Source organism: Onychomys torridus, chromosome 1 (genome assembly GCF_903995425.1).
Source record: "Onychomys torridus chromosome 1, mOncTor1.1, whole genome shotgun sequence".
In the NCBI taxonomy this organism is placed as follows: Eukaryota; Metazoa; Chordata; class Mammalia; order Rodentia; family Cricetidae; genus Onychomys; species Onychomys torridus.
In genome coordinates this window covers 45,801,892-45,827,666 of record NC_050443.1, presented here as the reverse complement: position 1 = coordinate 45,827,666, position 25,775 = coordinate 45,801,892, and the positions used below count along the sequence as shown (strand labels likewise).

General features: G+C 45.6%; 1 protein-coding gene across 5 annotated transcripts in view; it reads left to right on the top strand.

Moving 5' to 3' along the window:
- Tjp1 (tight junction protein 1) overlaps positions 1–25,775 on the top strand; it is a 247,469-nt gene that overhangs the window by 51,598 nt on the left and 170,096 nt on the right. The window lies entirely within an intron of this gene.

Genomic DNA, 25,775 nt, shown 5'->3' with positions numbered 1-25,775 from the left:
CCCTCAATTAGACATTTTCCCACACAGCTAACCCTTGCATTTTCACACCAATTATTTCTTTTCACTTTAACTAATTTTAGAAGATTCTAAACTGCTAACTGACGATTCCCTCAGAAGCTTCAACAACGTAGCCCTTCACAAATGTGTTTATGTTAGCCCAGGGGTTCACCTACAAATGAAAACTACTAGTTATCAACGAATAGGCTAATGCTTGCTGATGTATACGCTTCATTTCTGTATTTCTAAACAGTTTATCTTTCCCTGTACCAATGTGGAAAGAGAAAGATGCTACATAAAAAGGACAAAGAAAAAATTCTCCCTAGCCAAAATATCCAAAATCTCTCTCTCCCTCTCCCTCTCCCTCTCCCTCCCTCCCTCCGTACACCCCCCCTCCTCTGGTTTTTCAAGACAGGATTTTTCTCTGTATAGCCCTGGCTGTCCTGGAACTTTCTCTGTAGACCATGCTGGCCTTGAACTCACAGAGATCACCTGCCTCTGCCACCCAAGTGCTGGGATTTAAGGTGTGTACCAACATGCTGAGTTTAAGACCTGTATTTTTATTCCATTCCATGTCACCATGTATAGTTATGGTGAGAACCTATCTTGGGACTGAGAGGGGACTCCATCTCTGAACATTAGTTCTGGAACCTCCCAGTTGTGAAGCCAACTAATGGCATCTACACTAAGACATGATAAAGAATATTATATAGGAGTCTCAGTGTTATGAAGCCATTACAGGCTGGGCAGTGGTGGCCCACACCTTTAATCCCAGCAATCAGGAAGCAGAGGCAGGTGGATCTCTGTGAGTTCAAGACCAGGCTGGTCTACAGAGCAAGTTCCAGAACAGCCAGGGATGCACAGAGAAACCCTGTTTTGGGGGTAGTGGGGGGAGGAAGAAGAAGCCATTACAGGAGCTAAAGAGAAGGCTCAACAGTTAAAGACCTCTGGCTGCTCTTGTAGAGAAACTGGGTTCCATGCCCATCAACCACATAGCAATGCATTAACATCTTGTTCCAGGGCATCTGACACCTTCTTCTGGACTCCAGGGGCACCAGGCACTCCTGTGACACACACACATATATATATATGTGTATATGTATATATATATATACATATATACATATATACACACACACACACACACACACACACACACACATACACATTCAAGAAAAACACTTATGCACGTAAAATAATTTTTTTGTTTTGTTTTGTTTTGCTTTTTGCTTAAGTAAAAAAAATATTTTCTTAAAGAAGCCATTACAAGCATTAAGATTGTAGCTGAGTTGGTTCATTGCATAGTATTCTGAAGGTCCTGCCTTTGATCTCTAGCACCACATAAACCTGGTGTGTAACACATCTGTAGTCCTAGCCCTTGAGAGGTGAAGACAGAAGAGCCAGGAGTTCAAGGTCACCCACCACCACTTAAAGAGCCCAGCTAGAGGTCATGTGATACCGTCTCAAGGAAAAGAAGGAGATATTACAACAACAACAAAAGAAATAGCAAAAGAGAAAAAAAGGACAAAGAAAGCAGTTTCCCTCTTGTGTTACACAAGTCATTTTGTTGAACATAAGCAGGCTTGCGTTATGAGAAACAGCTAACTGTTCTTAGAGATGGCATCCTTAGAGGGTAGATGATGTGTTTACAATGTATGAGGCATCGACTTCAATCTCCAGCATCTAACACCAGAAATAAAATGTGAGGATCCTTGCACTAGTTGGGAAAGTCAAACCTCAATGCTGTTGGCAGGGCACGGCTCAGTGGCCAATAGCACTTGCTGCTCTTGAAAAAGACCTGAGTTCAGTTCCCAGCACCCATGTGGGGCAGCTCACAACTGCCTGTAACTCTAGATCCAGGGGATCCGCCTCTTTTCTTCTGGCTTCTGCAGACACCTGCATGCATGTGTACATGCACATGCATACATCATACATGCATACATACACATGAGTAAATGATAAATCTTTAAAGGAAAAAAAAAAGTGGTGCAGTGCAGAGACACATTTGAAAGCAGTTGAGATGTGCAGTGTTAGCTGTGTGCTCTAAATAACCCGGTAGCAGCTTTCCTGAAGTGGAGACTGCAGGAGACAGAGGAGGCGATTCACACTGGTAATTGGGCAATTTGAGAGCAGGGGTGGGGGGTGGATAGCTCAGGGGGCAAAGCTCTTGTAGACTGAACAATCTGAGTTCAATCCCCAGGACCCACATAAATGTGGAAGAAAAGAACAAGAGCAGACTCCACAGAGTTAGCCTCCACCTATGCCTGCAAAAACACTCACACATTTCCCACACCCATGTACGCAGCTGCACACACAGCACACCTCAGGTATACACACACATTTCTCACACATACATGTATTCACACACACACACACACACAACTTCACACATACAGCACACCACAGGTACACACATACACAAACTCAGCACATCACTTATACCACAGTCCACACCACACACATATCTCATACACACACACACACACACACACACACACACACACACACTAGTAAGCAAGTTAAAATTTAAATATAGGGAGATTTAACTTACTTCGCTATTAATTATACAGGCCAAGTGAAAAAAATTAGTAAGGCTGTATATGGTCTAAATAAATAATCAACAAAGAGACCTGTATCCCAACTGAATCCCAACAGGACAGCTGTGCCTTGATTTCAAGTGTCTGTGACCCACTTATACTATTTGAACTTATGTTAAGTTGTTCATTGCACTAACAAACAAAATAACTTTCAGGAAGGGCATGGTGTCTCATGCCTGTATTCTAGTGTAGGCCAAGGAGTAAGAGTTGTGCAGAGTTCAAGGCTGACCTGGGCTATGGAGTGATTTACAGGCCAGTCAGGGATACAGGATGAGACTTTGTTTCAAAAACAAACAAACCAGCAGCAACAGCAAAAACATTCAAATAATTTTGGATAATAGAAATCCAACAGCATTTTTTTTTTTCTGAGTAAAAGTGGAAGTTAGTGAGACTGAAGTTAAGAGTCTGGATGTATAACAGTGTCGGTACAGCCAGCATTCCGGAACCATGCACTGAAATACAGCGAAGATGGGGAAGTCTGCGGTGTGTATATTTTACTGTGTTTGTTTTAAAACCTAAAAGAAGAGGAGGAGGACGAGGAAGCGGAAGCATCAGCAAGAGCAGAGCAGTTACCTAAGGACACCAGGAAGAATGCACGGTGGGTCCTGTTTCTGAGCTTGTAAACAGAGAGGGCACAGACTTGTCACTCCACACACCTGGGTGTCAGTGACACAGCTCCCACTGTCTTGAGATCTAGGAAAATTTTTCCTTTAAAATTCACTTTCTTGAGTGTGGTAGCACATGTCCTTAATCCCAACACTAGGAAGGCAGAGGCAGGTGGAACTCTGTGAGTTCAAGGCCAACCTGCTCTACAGAGTGAGTTCCAGGACAGCCAGTCCATAGTGAGGCCATGTCTCCAAACAACAACAAAATTCACTTTCTTGAAGCTGAAGAGATGGTTCTGCTGTTCAGGACACTTGCAGGTCTTCCAAAGGACCCATTTGAGGTTCCGGTACCCAAAAGATTCTGGCCTTTGTGGGCACCTACATAGACATAAGTAAAAAGTAATATTTTTTTAAAAAGTCCATTTACTTCAAGGTTCAAAGTATTAAATAGGTTATTAATTCATTTTTGTCTTTATCTGGTGAGTTGTAGCAAAAATCCCATGAACTGGGTAGTTTATAAATAACATAAATTTATGTATTATGGTTCTAGCTGCTAGAAAGTCTAGAAACAAGGGAGCATTTGTGGTATTGAAGAGAACCTCCTGTGTTCTGTCATGACAGCTCTGCGGGGCTTATTTTCATCTCATTTTTCGAGACAGGGTTTCTCTGTGTAGTTTTGGTGCCTGTCCTGGAACTCACTCTGTAGACCAGGCTGGCCTTGAACTCACAGAGATCCCCCTGGCTCTGCCTCCCGAGTGCTGGGATTAAAGGCCACCACCACCCGGCTATATTTTATTCCTATTTGTGTTCTTGATCCAAAAATTGTTCTGAGTGTACATATTTCTGGGGTATAAGGTGCTATTGTTTGTGTGTGTCCCCTTGTAACTCATACACTAAAACCTTAGGTAATAGTAGTACAAGGTGAGGGCAGGCTTGTGTAGCTCAGGAGTCCAGCACTTGCCTAGCAGTCTGGAGGTCCCGGCACTGGAACAAACCAGCAACAACAACCCTCTCATATGTATATATAAATATTCATTCTTTGGATAGTCACTATGTGTGAGGGTAAAGATTCCTAAAATGAGCTGGGCGCCAGAGGTGCACGTCTTTAATCCCAGCATTTGGGAGGCAGAACCAGGGGGATCTCTGTGAGTTCGAGGCCAGCCTGCTCAATAGAGTGAGATCTAAGACAGGCTCCAAAACAACACAGAGAAACCCTGTCTCGAAAAAACAAACAACAACAACAACAAATAGGAATAAAATATAGAATTCTGGGAAAATAGCCACTGTGGGTGGCACCATGCCCTGGGCAGGTGGTCCTGGGTTGTGAAAAATAGCTACCTAAGTATAAATCTGAGCGAGGCAGCCATCCTCAGCCCTCCCTGGTCTTTGCGTCAAGTTCTGGCTTGAGGCCCCACCTGGACTGCCCTCAATGGTGGATGGTGACCTAGAAGTAAATGCCAAGTCAGTCTCTTCTCCATTGAGTTGTTTTCAGTCATAGCAATAGGAAGAAAACCAGGTCAGATACATCAGTGTATCAAAATAAGATAAAATGGGAGAGAGAACTATTAAAACAGAAGACATTTAAAAGTGTAACCTTTTCATAACTGTATTTTGCAAACATTGATGTAGAGGGAACTTCCTATGAAAATGTAACTTACTCAAAGGATATCAGCAGAGACAGGAAGTCTGAGCCTGGCTACACAAGAGCAACACGCAAGAGCTTCCCTGAGAGACTGCTCCCAGTCCATAAAGCTCAGATAACCTATGGCTTCCTCCCACAGCTCCGAGAGAGAAGCAAGTTTTGACATCTTCTAATAAAGTGACCATAACATTAATACTAAAGTTCGGTATGTCACCAAAAAAGGGAAACTAAAGAACAGTTTTACATACCAACATCAGTGCAAGTTTTAAGTAAAATGTTCACTAAGAGAATTCAATGGCATATCAAATATTTATCAAGTAGGCTTATTTCCAGAATTCTAATGTAACCCATTAATATAATTTTTTAAAACTTGATTGATTTTGTTGTTTGACAATTTCGTATGTATATAATGTATTTTGAATATGCTCGCTTCTCTCCCTCCCATCCCTATAAACCTCCTTCCTCTCCCAGATTCATGATTGGTTTAGTTTTGTGACCCATTTAGTGTAACCCAAGCCATCTGTGTGCCTATTGGATTCCAAGTGTTCACTGGAGTCATTGTGGGTACACCACTGTTTTTTCGGTTGTTGTTGTTTTGGTTAGTTTTTTTATGGTACTATGGATCAAACTTTTTGTTATCTGATTTTGAGACAAGGATTCTCTATGTAGCCCTGACTGTCCTAGAACTCTCTCTGTAGACCAGGCTAAAGGAACTCAAGAGCTCTGCCTGCCTCTGCTTCCCTTTAGTGTTGGGACTAAAGGCATGTGCCAAGATACCCAGCAGGATCAAGCTCTTGCTAAGCGAGTTCTCTACCTACCACTGAGCCACATCCTCAACTCCCCCACCCCCAGCAGCAGTATGTGTTTGAGTGTTGGATATAGGGTCCAGAGTCTCACACACTTTTTGCAAGAACTTGATCATTGTGGGGCTAGAAAGATGGTTTATTGATGAAGAGCACTGGCTGCTCTTCCAGAGGTCCTGAGTTCAATTCCCAGCAACCACGTGGTAGGTCATGTCCATCTATAATGGAATTTGATGCCCTCTTCTGGCATGCAGGCATACATGCAGATAGAGCAATCATACACATAAAATAAATAAATTAATTTTAAAAAGAACTTTATCATTGATCTACACACCCAGCTCCCCAGTCAGAAGCAACCTGGGTGGGGGGCATTTTGGTTCATGGACTCAGAGGGCTTAGTCTGTGGCTGCATGGTGGGGCATCACGGCAGGCAGAGATATGGTGAAGGAGAGCTGTTCTCTGCTTCTCAGCCCACAGGAAGCAGGAAGAAGAGGGGACCAGGAACTTTCAAAGCCTTATCCTCAGTGACCTGTTTGTTGCCTTTAAATTGCTACCCCCAATGTACGTAATTTCCCCAAATAGTGCCACATACTAGGGACCAAGAGGTCAAAACACGAGCTTATAGGAGCATTTCTTATTCAAACCATAATAATATGACAACCAACAAAAATGTTGACACTTGAGTCTGGAAGATGAAATATAATCAAAACATTTCATAATAATAATAATTTTTAAAAAATTACACTGTTGCCGGGCCCATGCCTTTAATCCCAGCACTCGGCACGCAGAGCCAGGCAGATCTCTGTGAGTTTAAGGCCAGCCTGGTCTACTGAGCAAGTTGCAGGACAGCCAGGGCTACATAGAGAAATCCTGTCTCAAAAACAACAACAAAACAAAAAAATTACAGCTAAAAGAGACATGCTCTGTTAAAATGACAGTCAACTAAAGCATCTTGGAAGATTAGGGTCATGAGAGAGTGGATCTCCAGCCCAGGAAACAGGCTAAGATGATGGAGAGAGAACCTGGTGGAGGTGTGACAGTGCATCTCATATGTCAGCACACAGCCTGCTGGGGAACTGACCTCGGCTCCTGGTGGTGTTCCTGGCAGGCAGTTTTCTGCCTGTCTGTTCCTGGTCCCTCATAGTAGTTGGCCTTGTGCGTTAGTAGGGAAGGTGCTGTGGGGGCAGATGAGAGAGGGGAAGGTTGGTTGATGCCTCTTGGTGTCTCTGCTGGGGAGAGAAGCTACAGTCAGGAACACAGAAATACTTTCAGCAGTCCACATCTTCCTGAAGTACGAGCACCCTGGGGATGGCGTGCGGGCATGAAAATAACTTAGTCCAAGGAAACCATTAGTGACTTCGAGGCAGCCAGGTTCAAAGAGAAGATGCAGGTGAGGGGAGTGTCCTCAGTGTTCAGAGTCAGGAAGCTTGAAGGAGGGTTGTTGAATGAATCACTCACATGGATGCTGAAATTATCCCAGGCAGCAGGAGAAGCCACAGACACAAGAAAGCCGAAAGAGTTTTACAATAAATGTCCCTACATGGAATACCTGGATTCGACTGTTAGCGTTCTGTTTTGTTTGCATGCCTGTCTGCACAGCCACCTTCCATTTTTACACTTGAGCTGATTCATTTCAAGGAAGTGGAAGATGCCGGCCGGCTTTTCTCTTCTGGGAATTTTAGGAATTTAAGGTAAGAGCAATCATAAAGCTAATAGACAAGGCAGTGTTTGAGTCTGGCAGGAAGCTGACCGACCTTAGATGCAAACGATGACTCAGGTTTTGAACCAGCTTCAGGAGCCACCCTCCTGCCCTTGCTCAGCAGGAGCAGCAGGCCTGAGCTGCTGACGCCTCAGGCTGCCATGCGCCACCCCTCCAGTCTTGCACCATCACAGGTCTCTGCCCAGCAAAGCAAACATTCCTCTGCACCTGGGACACAGCTGGGACCTAAGGGCAGCAGAGAAAAGGAAGTTCCTGTTTGCAAGGAAAGGCTAAAGCGGTTTGTTCTGGGAGGAAGCGAGCTGTCAGTGCATAATATAATGCCGTCAAAACATCTTGGTGGACTTGACTCAAGTCCTTGGCTTCTCTTTCCTCCCCTCCCCTCGTGGTTCTGACGTGGACTGGCTTTAATAGTTCTGACATCTGTCTGTCACTTTGAGTATAGAGAACATGACAGCCTAAATGAAGTCCAAGACGGTTACATGTTATTAAGTGCTAAAAGGAAAAAAGATCATTTGTTTCATTTCTACCTGTGTGGAAAAGTTTTAAAAAAAAAAAAACAAAAAAACAAAACCCTTGTGATCTGTGTGGCCCTGGCACATCCTTTACCTGGCAGTGCCTTGGTTTCTCCATCCCTGCATGAAGATGATGGGGCCTTCCTCTGCCTATCTGGCTTATGAAAAATTCACATTAAAGAACAGTGCAATTATAGGACATTGTCTGGAGTCTCATCTCCCGGGCAAAGTCTTGAGTTGACTCCCCAGCTCAGAGGGAAGAGGGGGGCCTGATAGGTCCAGTCATGTAGTAATTGACTACTTAGTCCTGCTGGGGTTGGTGGGGCAGGGGCTCTGGGAAGAATCCACCTACCAGAGGACCTAGAAGAAATGAGGACTCCTCAGGGCACACTTGTCTCCAGGCTAACTGGGTGAGGAGGTCTGCTTCTAAAGTCCCAACAACTGCTGTCCTTCCGGTCTGGGGCCCATCCCAGCCAGCTCTGTCACCTAGGCCGGTGTTCTCACTGCTCTGGGTCCCCACTAACCTCGAGCACAGCACCAGGTTACACCTTCCCCTTCTCACCTTGCTCATTTTCCTCCTGGTTTTACCCAGTGATACCTTTGCACATCGACCCTTCCCTTCAGAATGAAAACTACATGCGGGGGTGGGGTGGGGGAGCCCAGGCTGCGCTCAGACTCCTTCTGTGACCTTCAACTCCTGATCCTTCTGCCTTCACCCCCATTTGCTGGGATTGTAGCCATGTGCCACCACACCCAGCTAGGAACTTGGTTTTATCACCTCTGTGTCACCAGCACCCAGAAAAGAACAGTGCCTGGCACACAGCAGACATTTAGTACAATGAGTGAATCACAGGCCTACTAAGGCCAGGTCAGAAGCCTCACTCCTTCACGCCCGTCCACTTGAAGTCCCTGCCCCTGAGACGTCTCCACTGATCCTGTGGGTTGGGGTTGGGAGAGGGAACCCAGTTTGCCTCCATCATGGTGGGTGGGTTGGTGATTCGCTTTGAATTCTAGCTTATGAGTTATTTTCCTTTGGATTTTTAAAACATTATCTATATGCTGTGGGATGTCTTTCTGTATGCTGTGAATTTGTGTGGCTCCCCTTGGCTAATAAGTAAAGCTGTTTTGGCCTATGGCAAGGCAGCTTAGAAATTCAAGGAGAAATACAGAGAGAAGAAGGGCAGAGTGGGGAGAGACCACCACTGCCAAAGGAGCAACAAGATGCCAGCAGACCAGTAACGCCATGGCCGCGTGGCAAAATATAGATTAATGGGTTCATTTAAGATGAAAGAGCTAGCTAGCAAGAACCTGAAGCCATAGGCCATACAGTTTGTAATCAATATAGGCCTCTGAGTGATTATTTGATAAGTGGCTGTGGGGCCAAAGGTGGGAGAGAGTCCTCTGGACTGCTGGGCAAGGCAGGAACGGAGAAAATTCTGTCTACATCTGTAAGTGCTGCTTCTTCTTCCCGATAGGTTGAGACTTCACCACTCAGTTTCCCCTGTGATCCGTTTTCATCTCTGTCTTAGCACATAGGCATTGAGATCTTTTCGTTTTGAAGACATGTCTTCTAGTATTTCTTTAATTAAACCCCTTCTTTCTCTTTCTAGGGAAATCTGTTAACTTGGAACATCGCCATGAATTCTTACTGTTTAAGACTGTGTCTCCTGTAGCCCAGACTGGCCTCAGACTCAGCTGTGCAACTCAGGCTGACCTTGAACTTGTGGTCTTCCTGCCTCTGCCATCAAAGAGCTGGGACTGCAACTATGAGTTACCACACCTGGCTTATGTGGTGCTGGGGGCGTGAGCTCCGGGCTTTGGGCATGCTGGGCAAGCAGGTTCCCCGCTGAGCTCTACCCTAGTCCTGATCTCTCTTTTTATACTACCTGTCTGAAGAGTTCTATGGCTTTCTTTTTCAACCCACCTGATGTTTTATTTATGGTATTTTGTTTTCAATTTTCAAGAGCCCATCCAACCTTCTTTATGTTGGTTTCTGTATAGAAGGCTGTAAAGTTTTTCTAAAATGACCTCTGACCCTTTGTTATCTGTTCACTCATGAGTCACTAGAAAGCAGGAAGATGAAGAGCTACAGACACACCCAAGTTCACAGCAGCATTATTCAGAGGATCCAACACATAGGGGCCAGCGAATGTTCACTGACAGATGAGTAGATACACACAGAGCGGCCCACTGGTGGGGTGGAATATTACCTAGCCTTACCAAGGGAGGCAGTCTGGAATATGCCACAGTAGAGGAGAACCTGGGAGAACTGATACTGGTGAAATCAGGCAGGTGTCACTAGGTAATTGTGAGTCCACTGATATAAGGTCTCTAGAGTAATCACACTCACAGATTCAGAAAGTAGAACCATGCTGCCGAGGCTGGGGATGCAGGGGCCAACGAGGAGGATAGTGTCCAATGGCAAAAGCATTTAATCTTGGAAAGATGACATTCTCCATGATGCCTGGTGATGATGGCTACACAGTGTGAATGTACCAAACTGGACCCGTACACTTCCAAATGGTCAGGGTGGTAAATGTTATCTTAAGAAAGTAAGAATTTGTCACTGGTAAGCAGGGTGGACACTCTCGAGCCTTCTCTGAGAGGAGTGCCTGCACAGGATCTGAGGAGGTCTTGGGGTCTTGCACACCGCTAGACTCCCCCTTTAAATCCCTGTGTTGAAGCAAACTTCTGCCAATCGGGGTTCCCCTTTTGTGCTGTAGGTCTGTATTTAAGATCTCCTCCCTCCTTCAATAAATGACATCCAACATTCCCACCCCCAAAAAAAGAAAGAGGGGGTCAAGAACATGATGGGGAAACCCACAGAGACAGCTGACTGGTGCTTGTTGGAGCTCACTGACTCTGGACTGACAGCTCGGGAATCTGCATGGGACTGAACTAGGCCCGCTGAATGTGGGTGACAGCTATGTGACTCGATCTGTTTGTGGGGTCCCTGGCAGCAGGGCCAGGACTTATCCCAGGTGCATGAACTGACTTTTTGGAGCCCATTCCCTGTGGTGGGATACCTTGTTCAGCCTTGATACAATGGGGAGGGGCTAGGCTCTCCTTCAGCTTGGTATGCCAGACTTTGTTGACTACCATGGGAGGCCTTACCCATTCTGAGGAGTGGATTGGGGTAGAGTGGGAGGGAGATGAGGAGGTGGGAGAAGGGGAGGGAGGGGGAACTGGGGTTGGTATGTAAAATGGAAAAAATTTTAATAAATAAACATATCTAATAATAATAAAAAAATAAATAATAAATCTTTGTGTCTTCTCCCTTGCTCTCTGGCAGAGTCCTGCTCCCCACCTGCACCCGAGGGCTCTGAGCAGAGACCCCCTGCCAATGCCCCCACCAGCTGCTGCTTCCCCATCCTGTCCCTGCATCTCTGCCCAGTTCCCATCTTCTAAGAAGTGTTGCTACTTCTCTGTCTCTTGAATTTTTTTTTTACCTGATTTATGGCCTTTTTGGTTGCTGGTGGTGTGGGCAGGGAATCAAGAGAGGAATGATAACATGTAGCTGTTTCTCTTAATTAGAAGTTGGCGTGGGTATTTTTAATAGTAGCATTTATATAATTAGAGACATAACAATCTTTTTAATCTACTCACACCCAAAGGAAAATTCAAGATGCTTTTTTGTCAGTTCATTTTATTCTGTTCACATCATCAAAAAGCCAAGGCAGAATCTTAAACCACCTGGTGGTGGTGGGATGGCCCAATGGGTAAGGGGGCTTGCCACCAAGCCTGACAGTCTGAGTTCCGTCCCTGAGCCCTAGGTAAAGGAAAGAGGGAACCGACTCCCAGAAGCTGCTCTCTGACCTCCACTGGCACACACTGGCGGGCACCTCCCCCACGGTAATAAACCCACGGAGCTTCAGATGACGCCTGCAAGGCACTGTGCCCAGCTGAACTGGCATCCTCTGTCCTGATGGGAGGAGACCTTTCTCTCTCTCTCTCTCTCTCTCTCTCTCTCTCTCTCTCTCTCTTAAATGTAACTTATTTTTCCTCTTTGATAACTTCACACATATGTATGATGTATTTTGGTCGTTTTCACCTCCCATTATCCTCTCCCATCCCACCCCCACCCTTAATGCACAGATCCCCACCCTATTTTATGTCTTTTTGTTGTTTGGGCTTTTGTGACCCACTGAGTTGACTTGGAGTTGTTCACATGGGCATGGGGTGGGGGCTATTTACTGGAGCATGGGTACTGTACTTGTGACTGTGTCACTAAGGAAAATGGTCCCTCTCTCCTCGGCCACCATGCACTACCGGGGCCTTCCAGGCCTCTCTATCTGTACAGGAATGTTGACCGGCTCACTCTTGTGCCAGCCTAGTGCAGATAGCCATGACTAGCGTGCAATGGTCTCCTCCTCCTCCTCCTCCTCCTCCTCCTCCTCCTCCTCCTCCTCCTCCTCTTCTTCTTCTTCTTGGTTGGTTGGGGGTTTTTTTGGTTTTGTTTTTCAAGACAGGGTTTCTCTGTGTAGTTTTGGAGCCTGTCCTGGATCTCACTCTGTAGACCAGGCTGGCCTCGTACTCACAGAGATCCACCTGGCTCTGTCTCCCGAGTGCTGGGATTACAGACATGAGCTACCACTGCCTGGTAAGGCATTTCTTAAAACAGAAGTCAACAGTAGCAACAATGACAGCTTGGAGGACCAAATCCTAAGTGTCTCACCTCTGTGAATTCTCCAAAGGGGTTGAAATAGCCCTCCAATTAATAAGAAAAAAATTAACATTGATTTGATTAAATATAATCCAGAAATATATGTCATGATAGAGACGTGTGTGTTGTGTATATATGTGTGCCTATGTGTATGTGGGGACTGTCTGTGTATATGCATGTGTGTCTATTTATGAGTGTGTGTGTGTGTGTGTGTGTGTGTGTGTGTGTGTGTGTGTGTGTGTTGGCAGGTAGAAGAATGATTATAGAGGGCCTAGAAAGAAAAGGCCATATACTATCACAATTCACTGGTAGTACTTTATCCAGTTTTGTGGGGTAGCTTTGTAAATGTTACTCAAATGAAGCAATAAATTGCTTTTAAACCTGATTGGTTATGGTCACGTATTAACAGATGCATCTGTTGAAGGTGAGGTCTGTGAGACAGAACCCCATTTTTGAGTGACATCAGACATTGTTTGGGCTCAGGAGCTGAGCATTGAGACGAGGAGAGCCATCGGGACTAGAGAGCAGAGCATGGATATGACAGTGACTATGTGGGGACTTTAAATGCCCCCCATCTGGTGGTTCCCCCTTAACTGCCATCTGGGAAGTAAATATGATTTTAATGCTACGGTCTTTTTTTCCTTTTTTAATTAGGGATGAAGTTAGTCAGCCTCTGGTGGATTAGATGTGGGAACTCTCATTGCCCATTGAGGAAATAGAGTGGTGTCCTCTCCAATTACTCTGTTACACTAAATCCTGTGTGTGTTTGGGGGCTTGGGGGGGGTAACATATACTCACTGGGCACTCCACTGCCTGTCTGAGACCTTCCAGAATGCTGGGGATATATTGAACAATGATTTGTTGGTATTTTACAATGTAGCGAGGCTTTCCAAATAGTTGCAATTTACCAGGACTCTTTTATACACAGATTTGAGAGCAGAAAAGCCCCTCCAACTGAATAAATTTTTCAAAAACTATGCACAAGGCAGTTTTCCATAGCGATAGTTTTCCTACTAAATTTAACTTCAATAATTACAAATTAAATCTTTCAAACAGCACATAATGTCTTAAATTGGCATATGCCCACACAGAGCAAGCACTCACCTTACATTCGCAGTTAATTTTATGACTTTTTGGGAAACAGTCGTGAATTACCTAAAACCGTGCTAATGATGAGAGATGTTTGGGATGTGCTTTGCCTAGAGCACATTGTTAATTTGTTTGTTTGGTCTCTGAGTTCAGAATCTTACTGGGATAGGTGAAGGAGGAACAGGCAGCGGGTAAGGCTTGAATCTTAATGTAGAGTCCTTCCTGACAAGTCCTGATAAATCTCCATCATGATAAATGAGGCTGTGTTTTGGCATTATCTTGATGCAGCCTGGTAACAGCTGGAGGTTTTCCAGGTGACAGGGAGTGCAGCTGGTTACAGGGGTGGCATGAGGTAATGGGGCTGGTTAATATCTATTTCAGGTAGATTCATGTAGAAAAGGAAGTAAAGAATTGCTAGGTTTCTGGTTAATTCCCATGGTAGTTGGTAGTTAATCATCTGGTTTCTTTTTTTCCTTTCTCTCTCTCTCTCTCTCTCTCTCTCTCTCTCTCTCTCTCTCTCTCTGTCTGTCTGTCTCTCTGTTATGTAGTCCTGGCTATCCTGGAACTCACTCTGTAGACCAGGCTGGCCTCGAACTCACAGAGATCCATCTGTCTCTGCTTCCAAGTGCTGGGGTTAAAGGTGTGTGCCGCCTGGCTAAGGCCACCGGTTTCTTAGGGTGGAAAGACAGCGCACCTCCTGGAAAGTCTAGTGGAAGACCTTGATCTGTAGCCATTTCCTTGCCCTTGGTGGAGTTACTGTCTCCCCACCTCTCTTGTCAGCACGGAGTGCAGGCCAGTAACTCTCCGTCAGCTATTTCTGAACCACTTAGCCCACAGTCATCCTTCCGGCCCTCACTTGAGGGTTACAGAAGACACAAGCCGAGCAAACAGGACCGCTGACAAGGGTGTTAGTGCTCATGGAGCCCTCTTGGTGCGAGCAGGTGTGTTCATGCTTGTGTGAGAATGTGTGTGTGTGAAAGAGAATGTGTGTCTCTGTGAGTGGATGTGTGAGTACAAATGTGAATGTTCATGTGTGAGTATGTGTGTCTCTGTGAGTGAGTGTGAGAGAGAGTGAGTATGTGAATGTGTGTATATTAGTATGTGTGTCTCTGACTGTGTGTGTGTCTCTGAGTGTATGTGTGTGTGTGTGAATGTGAATGTTCATGTGTTAATATGTGTATCTCTGTGTGTGTATGTATGTATGTGAATGTGTGTGTATGAGTATGTGTGTCTCTGTGAGTGAGTGTGTGTGTGTATGAGTATGTGTGTCTCTGTGAGTGAGTGTGTGTGTGTATGAGTATGTGTGTCTCTGTGAGTGTGTGTGAGAGAGAGTGAGTATGTGAATGTGTGTATATTAGTATGTGTGTCTCTGTGACTGTGTGTGTGTCTCTGAGTGTATGTGTGTGTGTGTGAATGTGAATGTTCATGTGTTAATATGTGTATCTCTGTGTGTGTGAATGTGTGTATGAGTATGTGTGTCTCTGTGAGTGTGTGTGTGTGTGTGTGTGTCTGTGTGTCTGTGTGTGTCTGTGTGTGTCTGTGTGTCTGTGTCGGGGAGAAGCTGATGTCCCTTCATGAGCCCAAGACTTCAGCAACTGTGTTCACCCTGTGAAGAGGCCGCCACAGTGGTTAGCCCCAAAGTGCTGTGTGCAGAATCAGAGTTTGGCTCCACAGTGTTCTGTGCAGAATCAGGGGTGAGCTCCATTGCTTAGTTAAGTTGTGAGTGGTCTGGAGACCTCAATGCTCTTCCTGATGGTTCCCTTCTGGGCACTCTTCTCCCAGGTGCCGCCTTCCCTGGCCTTTGTGGGTCTGCTCCTGCATGACTGAACTTGACTTTTGGCAGCACCAAGCTGCCATGTCACCAGCAAGCAGACAGCCCCTCCTGGGGCATTTTCTGACGCCATCACTGTTGATGGCTGGGTGCACAGGTTTATGGGCAGAACCCTGCTGCTGCCTCCCATTACAGCTCTGGGTCCTGGGGCTTCCGGAGACAGGTGGGGGGGGGGGGTGGGCAGAGCAGGTGGGGTACTCTGTGGAGTGTGCTGTTCACTGCCAAGTGCTGAGACCGAGTGAGTGGAACTCTTAAAAATACAAATGGCCAGAACAACTAAATCAGAGACCCACAACCCTGAGCCCTGGGAGCCGGCTCCAGGGTGACCTGGTGCTTGGTGGCCCGGCCAGCGGGTCAGCTCTGCCATGCTCTTATCCATGTTGGATAAACTTGGTTTGAACCAGAGGAATATAGACAGCCTGTGGCTGTCTGCACTCCAGGAACCTTTTTCTTCTCACATCCACCTCCAGCCCACCCACCTGTCCTCCACCTGCCTTGTTCTCCTCGTCTTTGCTCTTACAGGGAGATGTTTGGCTCGACTCCAGCTTACTCATCAGCACTCTAGGTTGGCATGTCTTTTGGCTTCAGATCTCCGTTTTCCTTAGCCTGTGCCAAGAAAGTGTCGATTAATCCAGCTGGGTGGTGGTGAGGAAGGGACTTCCGCAGAGATGACAGTGTGAAGCTCAGCAGCCCTCGCAGTGCTGGCCCTGGACCACAGTGACCCTGGGGACCTGTCAGAAATGGAAGCTCTCGGTTGCTCCTGTCTTGCTGGTCCAGGACAGGGGCTCCAGGGTGACAGTCATCCCCAGCTGACTGTGAGGAAGGCAGAAGTTGGAAGGCCATTCAGAAGGAGTGTGCAAGATGCCACACTGATTCTCAGCTCCGGGGCATGCTCCCCAGGGTTTGGAAAGTCCTTTGCAAGCTGTTGTGGGAATTTGTTCCGCCACACCTCAGCAAGCCCCAGAGACACTGTGGACCCAGCATGCAGTAGCAAAAGGTACCTTCTCCAAGATTTGCTTCAGTCTCTGGTCCTGAGAATAATGTCAGGAGAGCTGAAGGTCACTGTTGCCCCTGTGCTTCTTGGATGGCAGGGGTGGGGATTGGGGGAGTACAGTACCATTGGGGGAGTACAGTACCTCAGTGGGAGGCTGGGGACATGATGGAGGATGTGGCAATTACCCCTGCTTCTTCCTGTACAGTACTCAGTTCACAGGTTTCTAAACCCCAGACCCACTGGAGAATTAATGGAACCAGAGAAGGTCATATTTAGGGCTGGGGATGGAGCTTGGTTGTTCCAGGGCTTGCCTACATGAGCAAAGGGTTTGATCACCTGTATTGCATAAACCAGACATGGTGACACACACAAACACACCTGTAACTATAGCCCTCAGGAGGAGAGGGAGGCAGGAAGATCAGAAGTTCAAGGTCCTTCTCAACTACATAGAGTCCATCAGGGATGCATGAGACCCTACCTTAAAAAAGAAAGAAAAAAAATTAAGAACAATAGGAAACGGGGCCTGCGAAGATGGTTCAGCAGGTAAAGGCACTGACTGCCAAGCCTGATGCCTTGAATTCAATCCCTGGGATCTCCTGCAGATTATTGTCTGACCTCTAAATGTGGCCATGACATGTGTGCCAGTTTCACACACACACATACATAGACACCACACACACACACACACACACACACACACACACAAATTGTGTATGTACGTATGTATACATATACATGTATGTATACGTATATATACATATACCTATACCTATACATATCATAGAGAGACTCTAAACAGAGACAAGGTCCTAGTCTGGAGATACTTTCACCCTATTCCTCCCACCAGGTTTAGCAGACTGGTATTTTTGTTGTTTGTCTTTCTGTAACTTTTCTACATTTGTGTGTGTATTTTCTGAGTCACATCCTTACCTCTTTATCTCCTTACCACTTATTTCCTGGACCAGTGGCTTCCTAACTTTGGGGTAAGCAAAGTCACCTATGCTCACTGTTCACGCACAGACTCGGACCACGGCAGTGACTCTGATGGAGTAAGTCTGGATGAGACATTCACAGCAAGCCCACCAGGACACTCAGGCATTGTGGTTTAATAGAAGGCACACATTCTGGTGTGTGAATGTAGCTGGAGTTTTCCTGCCTGGCCCACAGTCAGGACAAATCTCTCTCACCCGCCAGTCCCACAGCTGCTCAGACCTAACCAAGTAAACACACAGAGACTTATATTGCTTATAAACTGTATGGCCGTGGCAAGCTTCTTGCTAACTGTTCTTATATCTTAAATCAACCCATTTCTATTCATCTATAAGTTGCCACATGCCTTGTAGCTTACCGGTATCTTAACATCTTCTCATGGTGGTGGCTGGCAGTGTCTCTCTGATCCAGCCTTCCTGTTCCCAGAATTCTCCTCTCTCCTTCTCCCGCCTATACTTCCTGCCTGGCTACTGGCCAATCAGTGTTTTATTTATTAACCAATCAGAGCAACACATTTAACATACAGAACATCCCACAGCATGTGGAGCCACATTTGGAGCTCTGTTATGTGTGCCTTATGTAACAGAAGAAGATAGTAAAGCTCTTTAAATCCACAGGGGAACGTTTCTCCTGTCGAAATTGAATGCTAGAGATGATCGTGAGCACATTTACCTCTGAGCATCCTGCCTGCCCGACATCTGCTAGAACTAGGCATTCATTTTGCTGGAGATCCGACTTTGAACCATGTTCATTGGCAGTCATCACTGGATGAGAACAGGAGGAAAGGAGGAATCAAAAAAGACCATTAGATTCTGCCTAACCATGTTTCCCAAAGAAATAGATGGATTCCCATGGTACATGAAGACTCCAGGGGGAAACTATTCATTTAAGGGCAATCCACACTGGGGTCAAATTCCTAGTTTGTTTAAAAAGAAAGGAAGGAAGGAAGGAAGGAAGGAAGGAAGGAAGGAAGGAAGGAAGGAAGGAAGGAAGGGGAAAGAAATTTTACATTAGAAAAGTTATTTTGTTTATTTGCCTTGCTTTATTCCTGTATTGAATCATTCCCTATGTGTCGGAGGCAGACACGCCCCCTGCAGTTTCTGGACACATGAGACTATGGAAAGTCAGGCCTGCCTGGAGAGTGAAATCACTCCAAGGAAAGCTTTGAAGATTGTTTTCTCATCTCCTTTTTATTTTTATATGCAAGCAGGGTCCTCTGTGGTTCACCTTATCTCTCTGTCTGCAGCCAGAAATATTTTGGCCCATGAAAATAGAAAACAGTCTCCAGCTAGAGGGACTCAGGTGCAGAGGTTAAATATTCAACTCTTTGAAGTAAAATGATTTTTTGCTGTTGTTGTTTTTCAGAGTGTAATGATGCCTCTCTCTCCCTCTCTCCTTTCTCTCATGCAATGCTTTTCACCTCCCTGTGCTAGAAATGTTGGGGCCTCATTAGATCCCCATTCTATTCTCAGTCAGCAGTTCACTGCAAGTCCATAAAGGCAAGCCTTATAAAAATACATTATGAATGAATTTTGCTCACTGTGTGGCTGCTGTTCTTGCCTCGTCTCTTGTCTTTGAGGGTTATAAAATCCTTCAGTATTTCTGATGCATAACGTAGGCCACATTCTCAAACAAGTGTGTGTGTGTGTGTGTGTGTGTGTGTGTGTGTGTGTGTACACAAATGCACACACAATGTTTCAGACATTCTCATCTCACACTCACAGATAATGAACCCTTCATCAGATTTTTCTCACCCCCAGTATCTTCTGCATAAAACCTTTCCTATTTTTTTTATTATATGTATAGGTGTGTATGTGTGTGGTGAAGAATTAGTGGAGGTGTATGGATATATGGCCTTGTGAGTACACATGCCTGGAGGCCGGGGTGGGGTGGGGGGGGCATCATCAGATCCCCTAGAGCTGGAAGTACAGGTGGTTGTGAGCTGCCTCATGTGGGTGCTGGGAACTGACTTGGGTGCTCTGCAAGAGCAAACACGCTCTTAACTGCTGAGCCATCTTTCCAGTCCTAAACCTGTATTCTTGTCAAGGCTATCTCTCCATACTCAGTTTAATTATGTCACTCCGCTATTTAAATACTTTACCGACTTGCCAATACTAGAAAGTAAACCTCATGTTTAACAGTCTTTTAGGACCCCCGTACTGTCCCCCGTCCCCTCCCTGCCACCATCATGCTATGAGTTTACGTAACAGCTGCCCCCACCTCTCCGGGATCTGAGCATGCTTACCTCTTGCCCTCCTTTGCTCTAACTGTGGGAAGAGTCTTTGTTTTTTCAAGGCTTTGATGAAATGGTTTTGGTTTATGACACTGCCTCATTACTCTGTCCATCTCTGCTCATCTCTGCTTCCTGTTCTCCCTAGGTTGAAGCACTTAGCCGTGCGAAATTACATTCAGATGCTTTTGAAACCCGTTCTTTAGGTTACTAGCAACAGAGTTCACTCCTTTTGGTCATATAGTTCAGAGAGGTTTGACACGCCCGTGGATAAGCACCAACAAAAATGGAAGTTGCCAACCAGTTCCATCACCTCTGCAATGCAGTGTCTGCCATGCTACACCCTGTAATACGTTTTGTGCAAAGAATGTAACTCTGTATGGCTGACCTAATACTTAATTCAAACTGCTGTTTGTGGTCATAGGATGTTGAAATCCTCACCCCTTAATGTGATGGGCAGTGAGTTCTTTGATAGGAATTTGGCTCATGACAGTGGAACATTTCTGAAGTAGTTGGTGTCCTTGAGAGAAAAGGAAAACCACCCAGAAGCCCCTGGCCCTCTCCAGTAAGTGAGGAGCAACCAAGAAGGCCATTGTCAGTACCAGAAATAGCCCCTCATCAGGCGTTCATCCGCCAGAGCCTTGACTGTGGCCCTCTGACCACCAGACTTGAGGGACACCCATGTTTGCATCCTGTTACAGTGCCCCAGTAACCTTTAGCCATGCCTCATTCCATGGTAATCTCCTCAAGAATTTAAACCATCCTTCGAACCTGTATCTTTCCCATAGTTGGTAGCATGAAGCCAGGGGCAGTTCATGTGCCCAGAACCCTAGTTTTCCTGGTGTCAACAGATGAATACATGGTTAATGGTGATCGTTATGAGGTTTGCTTTAATTATGAGCTTGAACCTCTCTCATGCTCTTTCTGGACTTTTCCTAACAGTCCTAATAGAAACTAAAGCTCAGCTGCATCAGACTCTGGGGCTCTGGGTTCACTTAGGACAGCGGTTCTAAACCTTCCTAATGTTGTGACCCTTTAATACAGTTCCTCATGTTGTGGTGATCCCCCCACACCATTGAATTATTTCATAGCGTCTTCATAACTGTAATTTTGCTACTGTTATGAACTGTAATATAAATATCTGATATGTAGGATAGCTGATATTCAAGCCCTGGGAAAGGGTCATTTGACACCCCCCCAAGGGGTCAAGACCCTCGGGTTGAGAACTTCTGACTTAAGAGCTTCGGCAGGTACACTGTGCTATATGCCAGCTCTGAGGTTAGGCCATTAGTTCAGACTTTCAATGGCAGCAGGACACAGCTGATTTGATGCATGCAAACAGGTTCCATGAGCCACTACTGCAATAAATGTATTCTGTGGAGGGGGGAGGGTAGTAGCTTGATCTTCACTGTCCATCGACCTCCATTCTCTTCAAGACTTTTGGGAAAGCAACAGATCCATGCGAAGCTGAAAGTGCCAGCCAGAGACCAGAACAAAGCTACCTGGGATGTCAGATGTAGCTTTTACTTGGCTAGAGTGTGTGCTTTCTTCTTCCTCCGGGCTCATAGCTCATACTAAAGCAGGCTCCTACTTACATCTTACCTCACCGCGTGTAACTGGTGCTAGTTACAGCATCCATGTCTGATGGTCCCTCCTTCCACTGATGGCATGTCCATTTGGGGCGAGGAATACTTGAAATGACTGCAGAGAGGTTGGCGTTGGTATAAATTGATTGTTTTCAAGTACGTTTTTCATTCCAGGTGTTAGCCTGAGGCAATAGTAGTCTTCCTTGTCAACTTGATGAGACTTAGAATCGCCTTGGACAAGACTTAACCCCTCTCTTAGTAGTCAATAATTGTTCTTCATCCAGCCGTGGGGCTTTGTGAGAGTTCCCCCATCAACAATGGCACATCAGCCCGTTGTCATTGTGTAGGTCTTGTTTTGGAGACTATGAAGACTTCAAGGTTGTTGATCCTTCTCATACATAAAAGACATCATTTTAAAGCAGATGCCCTGGTACTCTGACTCATAAAATCTTCTCTCCTCTTGAGTGATGCTCCCCGAGCCTTAGATGTAGGGTTGTATTATAGACATACAAAATGGGAATGGGAAGCCACTAGTCAGTTATTCTCTGCATTTTGACCACTTGTGGATTTCTATGACGGTTTCCATCTGCAGCAAAAAGAAGTTTCTTTGATGAGGGGTCAGAATCATGCTTTTCTGTATGTGTAAGGATAGATACTTATCCCAGAAGCATCCATGTTGAGGTAGTATGCTTAGTCTCAACTGCTGGGTTTAACTAAAATGTACTCTGTGGTTACATTTTGTTCGTGCAGAAAGATGGAAAACATGTTAAAAGTAGGAAGGTTGAGGGAGTGGTGCAATGTTCAAAACAAGGCTGTGTTCTGGACTTGGAGCAGAGGCCAAGCACTTTGGCCGAGGTTCAGGTATTGTAGCAATGAACTTGACTTGAGGGAACACAGTCAAATCATTCTTTCCGCTTAAGTGTTTAAAACTACAAACAGACTTTGATGTTAAAGAAGACTGTGTGTGTACATAGAAAATAAGTACTATAGTTATTTCTTCCTGGGCTCTGTAGCATTTCTTAACAGAAGAAATGGCTTTGCTCCCTGTTATTGTTTTTACAAGGAAAATGAGTGTTAGATGTCAATTTAGATTTGGGGAAGGTAAGTGAAAGTTCGAATGGTTTTTAAGATAAGGCGTTTTCTCGGTGGGGTTTTTCTTTCTCTCTCTGATAGAAATAAACAAATATCCCATTGCCTTTTATTAGAGTTCTTTTGATCTCAGGGCAGTTGTGGAGTGTATATCTGGGCGGATGGCCGGGCTCCATATGAGGCCCTTGGGAGGGGTAGTCACTGTGTTCCCTGTGGACCTGGGATCTCTCCTGCAGTTTACACATGCTAATGTACAGCATGTCATTTGATGAGCCGTGTGCTCAGCTCCCTTCGGAGCCTTGTGCGTGCGCGTATGAGAGCCGCATTGCTGGGGAGCACTGGTCCTGAGAGCAGGCCTTCTTACACAGACACTTGCTCTCTTAGCTGAGAACTGAAGACTCGGGCAGAAGGAGGGCTCACTTGCTACTGAGTTCTAAGTGGCTTGTCCGTATGTTGATTTAGTAGAATGCCTCCTTCCCAGCTCATCACATTGAATAAATAATGTTTTAAAAATTAGCATGAGAGCTGCCACCAGTCATGTGATTTTTATGTATCAATTATCCACATTCCTACTACCAGATTGCTTAAATGAACTCTGTGTGTGTGTGGTGTGTGTGTGTGTGTGTGTGTGGTGTGTGTGTGTGTGTGGTGTGTGTGTGTGTGTGTGGTGTGTGGTGTGTGTGTGTGTGGTGTGTGTGTGTGTGGTGTGTGTGTGTGTGTGTGTGTGTGTGTGTGTGTGTGTGGTGTGTGTGTGTGTGTGTGAGTGTGTGTGTGGTGTGCATGGGCTGGAGGTCAATGTCAAGTGTCCTCTTCATTAGCTTTCCACCTTGTTTTGAGACAGCATCTCTCACTGAACCATGAACTCACTGATTCAACTTGACTGCCTCATGAGCAAGCTCTGGAGAGGCTCCTGCCTCTGCATCCTAGCCCTGGAGTCTCAGACCTGCACCTCCATGCATGGCTTTTCCATGGGTGGAAAATCAGGCCCTATGCTTACGCCCTCTCCCCATTCCTTTTTGGCATTTAAAGGGGAGAATGGTGACAGAGGAAAGGAGTTTGGGGGTTTGTTTTGTTTTGTTTTGTTTTGTTGGGGGCAGAGCAGGCCTGAAGAGGGCCAGTCCTAAGGGTTTGGCTCAGCCAGATGCCGATATGTGATTAGGTGGAAACCCCCCTTTTCTCTCCCTAGACCCCTGCCCCTAGGAAAGCCTGCCAGGAGTCAGCCCCTCCCTGCGGCTGTTCAAGACCACACCTACAAGGCTACTGAAGAACTAACTGGTCATCATATCTGCCATGTGCTCTCGCGATCTCTCTCTCCTGCCTTCCTTCCTGAGAGCCAGCCGGGAGGTGCTTTGCTCTGCTCAGATTAAACCCGGATTTGTTAATTTGGCCTGATCTTACTTATTACGTCGGCAGCGGAGGATGTCCAACAACCGGAGATCTGAAACTTACCAGTATACTTCCAGGGTAGGAGAAAGGAGCCCTGGGAGAACAAACGTGTAGTAAGACAAACTCCTGCTAAGAGAAACCTCTAAACATTTGTTTTGAAGAATGGAGAGTTAAATATGATCCAAGTTGATGGTCTTCCCTGTCAGAAATCCCCCCATGCTCTGGGATAACATCTTTAAAAGAAATTTATGTTTTCTTTTAGACTTGCATTATTTTCATGTGTATGCATGTTTTTCCTGCATGTGTATATGTGCATCATGTGTGTATCTGGTGCCAACGGAGGTCAGAAGAGGGTGGCGGGTCACCTGGGTCTCTGAACCATCTCTCCAGCCCCTTGGGATGACATCTTTTTTTTTTTTTTTTTTTTTGGTTTTTTGAGACAGGGTTTCTCTGTGTAGCTTTGCGCCTTTCCTGGAATTCGCTTTGGAGACCAGGCCTGCCTCAAACTCACAGAGATCCTCCTGGCTCTGCTGGAATTAAAGGCGTGCGCCCGGCATTGACATCTTAATTCAAGGAATCCTCCTTCTTTTATTTGCATCCTTGGGCAGAAGCAAGCCTCCAGCCCACATCCCCAGTGGTACTCCTGGCCATTCCGTTCGTCCTTCCCTACCTGCGTGCTACACAAGCTTAGCCCTCCATGCGTTCGCCAGTCAGCACATACTGTGCTTCTATGTCCTAAGTGTACTAGAAGCATGATTGATTAAATCATTGACCATGCCATTGAATCCAACCTCAGCCCCGCCTACTCCCTGAAGGTCAGACAGCTGCAAGTTCCAGACCTCTAATCATGTGTTTGGCCCGACTGGTGGCCAGTCTTCATCCTAAAGCCATGGAGGGGCTCTCTCTGAGTCACTTCATTAGCATAACAAAGATGCTCTGATCCACGAAACAATCAGGATTCAAAGCCCCTTGTCAGGAATCTGGCACAGAACGTACATAGCATGGAAGCCTCATGGAGGGGCTTTGTTATTTCTCACACTAATGTTGTATGATTTTCAGACCGTTTTTGTATTGCTTTTAAGTGTCAGTAACTGTGTCCCTAATTACAGATGTGATGTGTGTTTATTCCAGAAGTTTTGGAGAATAGAAGATGTCACAAAGGGAAATAAAAATTGCATGTAATCTTACTACTCAGATAGCCAATATTAACATTTCGCTGTTTTCTTTGCTCTATCAATGGTATGTGGTACTCATGTACTATGTACTGTTTTAAACAAAAATTAGAATCAAACCTGGGTTGTATTTTTTTTTCTTCTTTTGCCGGAATATAAAATAATACTTCACATCTTTCATAATGTTTAATTTTTTAAAAATGTATTTGTGGGAAAGTGAGCGGGTGGTTTTTTGAAGAGTGGGCTCTCTCTTCCACCTTGTTTTGAGGCAGAGTCCCTCCCCTTGTTTTTGTCATTGTGTGAGACCCTCCAGGCAGCTGGCCTGTCTCCACCCCAGGCCATCTCCTGGTCGGAGCACTGGGTTAGGGATGTACCCCACCACATCATTGCCACCTTTTTACATAAGTTCCCAGGACTGAACTCAGGCGGTTGGGCTCACTTTCCAAATGTTTTCACTTGTTAAGCTGTCTCCCTAGCATAGCATCTTTCTTTAAAAACAAAAACAAAAAACAATATTTTAAATAGATGATTGGAAATTCTTGTTTTAAAGCAATAGGCTTGTTTTGAGAACAGATTTGGCTGCAGAGCAATATTGAACAGAAAATACAGATTGTTCCCGTTTGTAGACTCAGACTCACCCACAGCCTGCATCCACACCAAAGCGGTGCATTGCATATAACAGATGAGCCTATGCTGACAGAGTTTTCTTCCACAGTACATGGTTATACCAAGGCTGCCTCTTAGTCTTGTGCATTCGTGAGTTTGGACAGACATGCATGTCCCATGCCAGCATCACAGTGTAGTCTCGCTGCCTTGGAAATGCTTTTTGCTCGGTGTCCCCCAGCTCCTGATAAATACCTATCCATTTT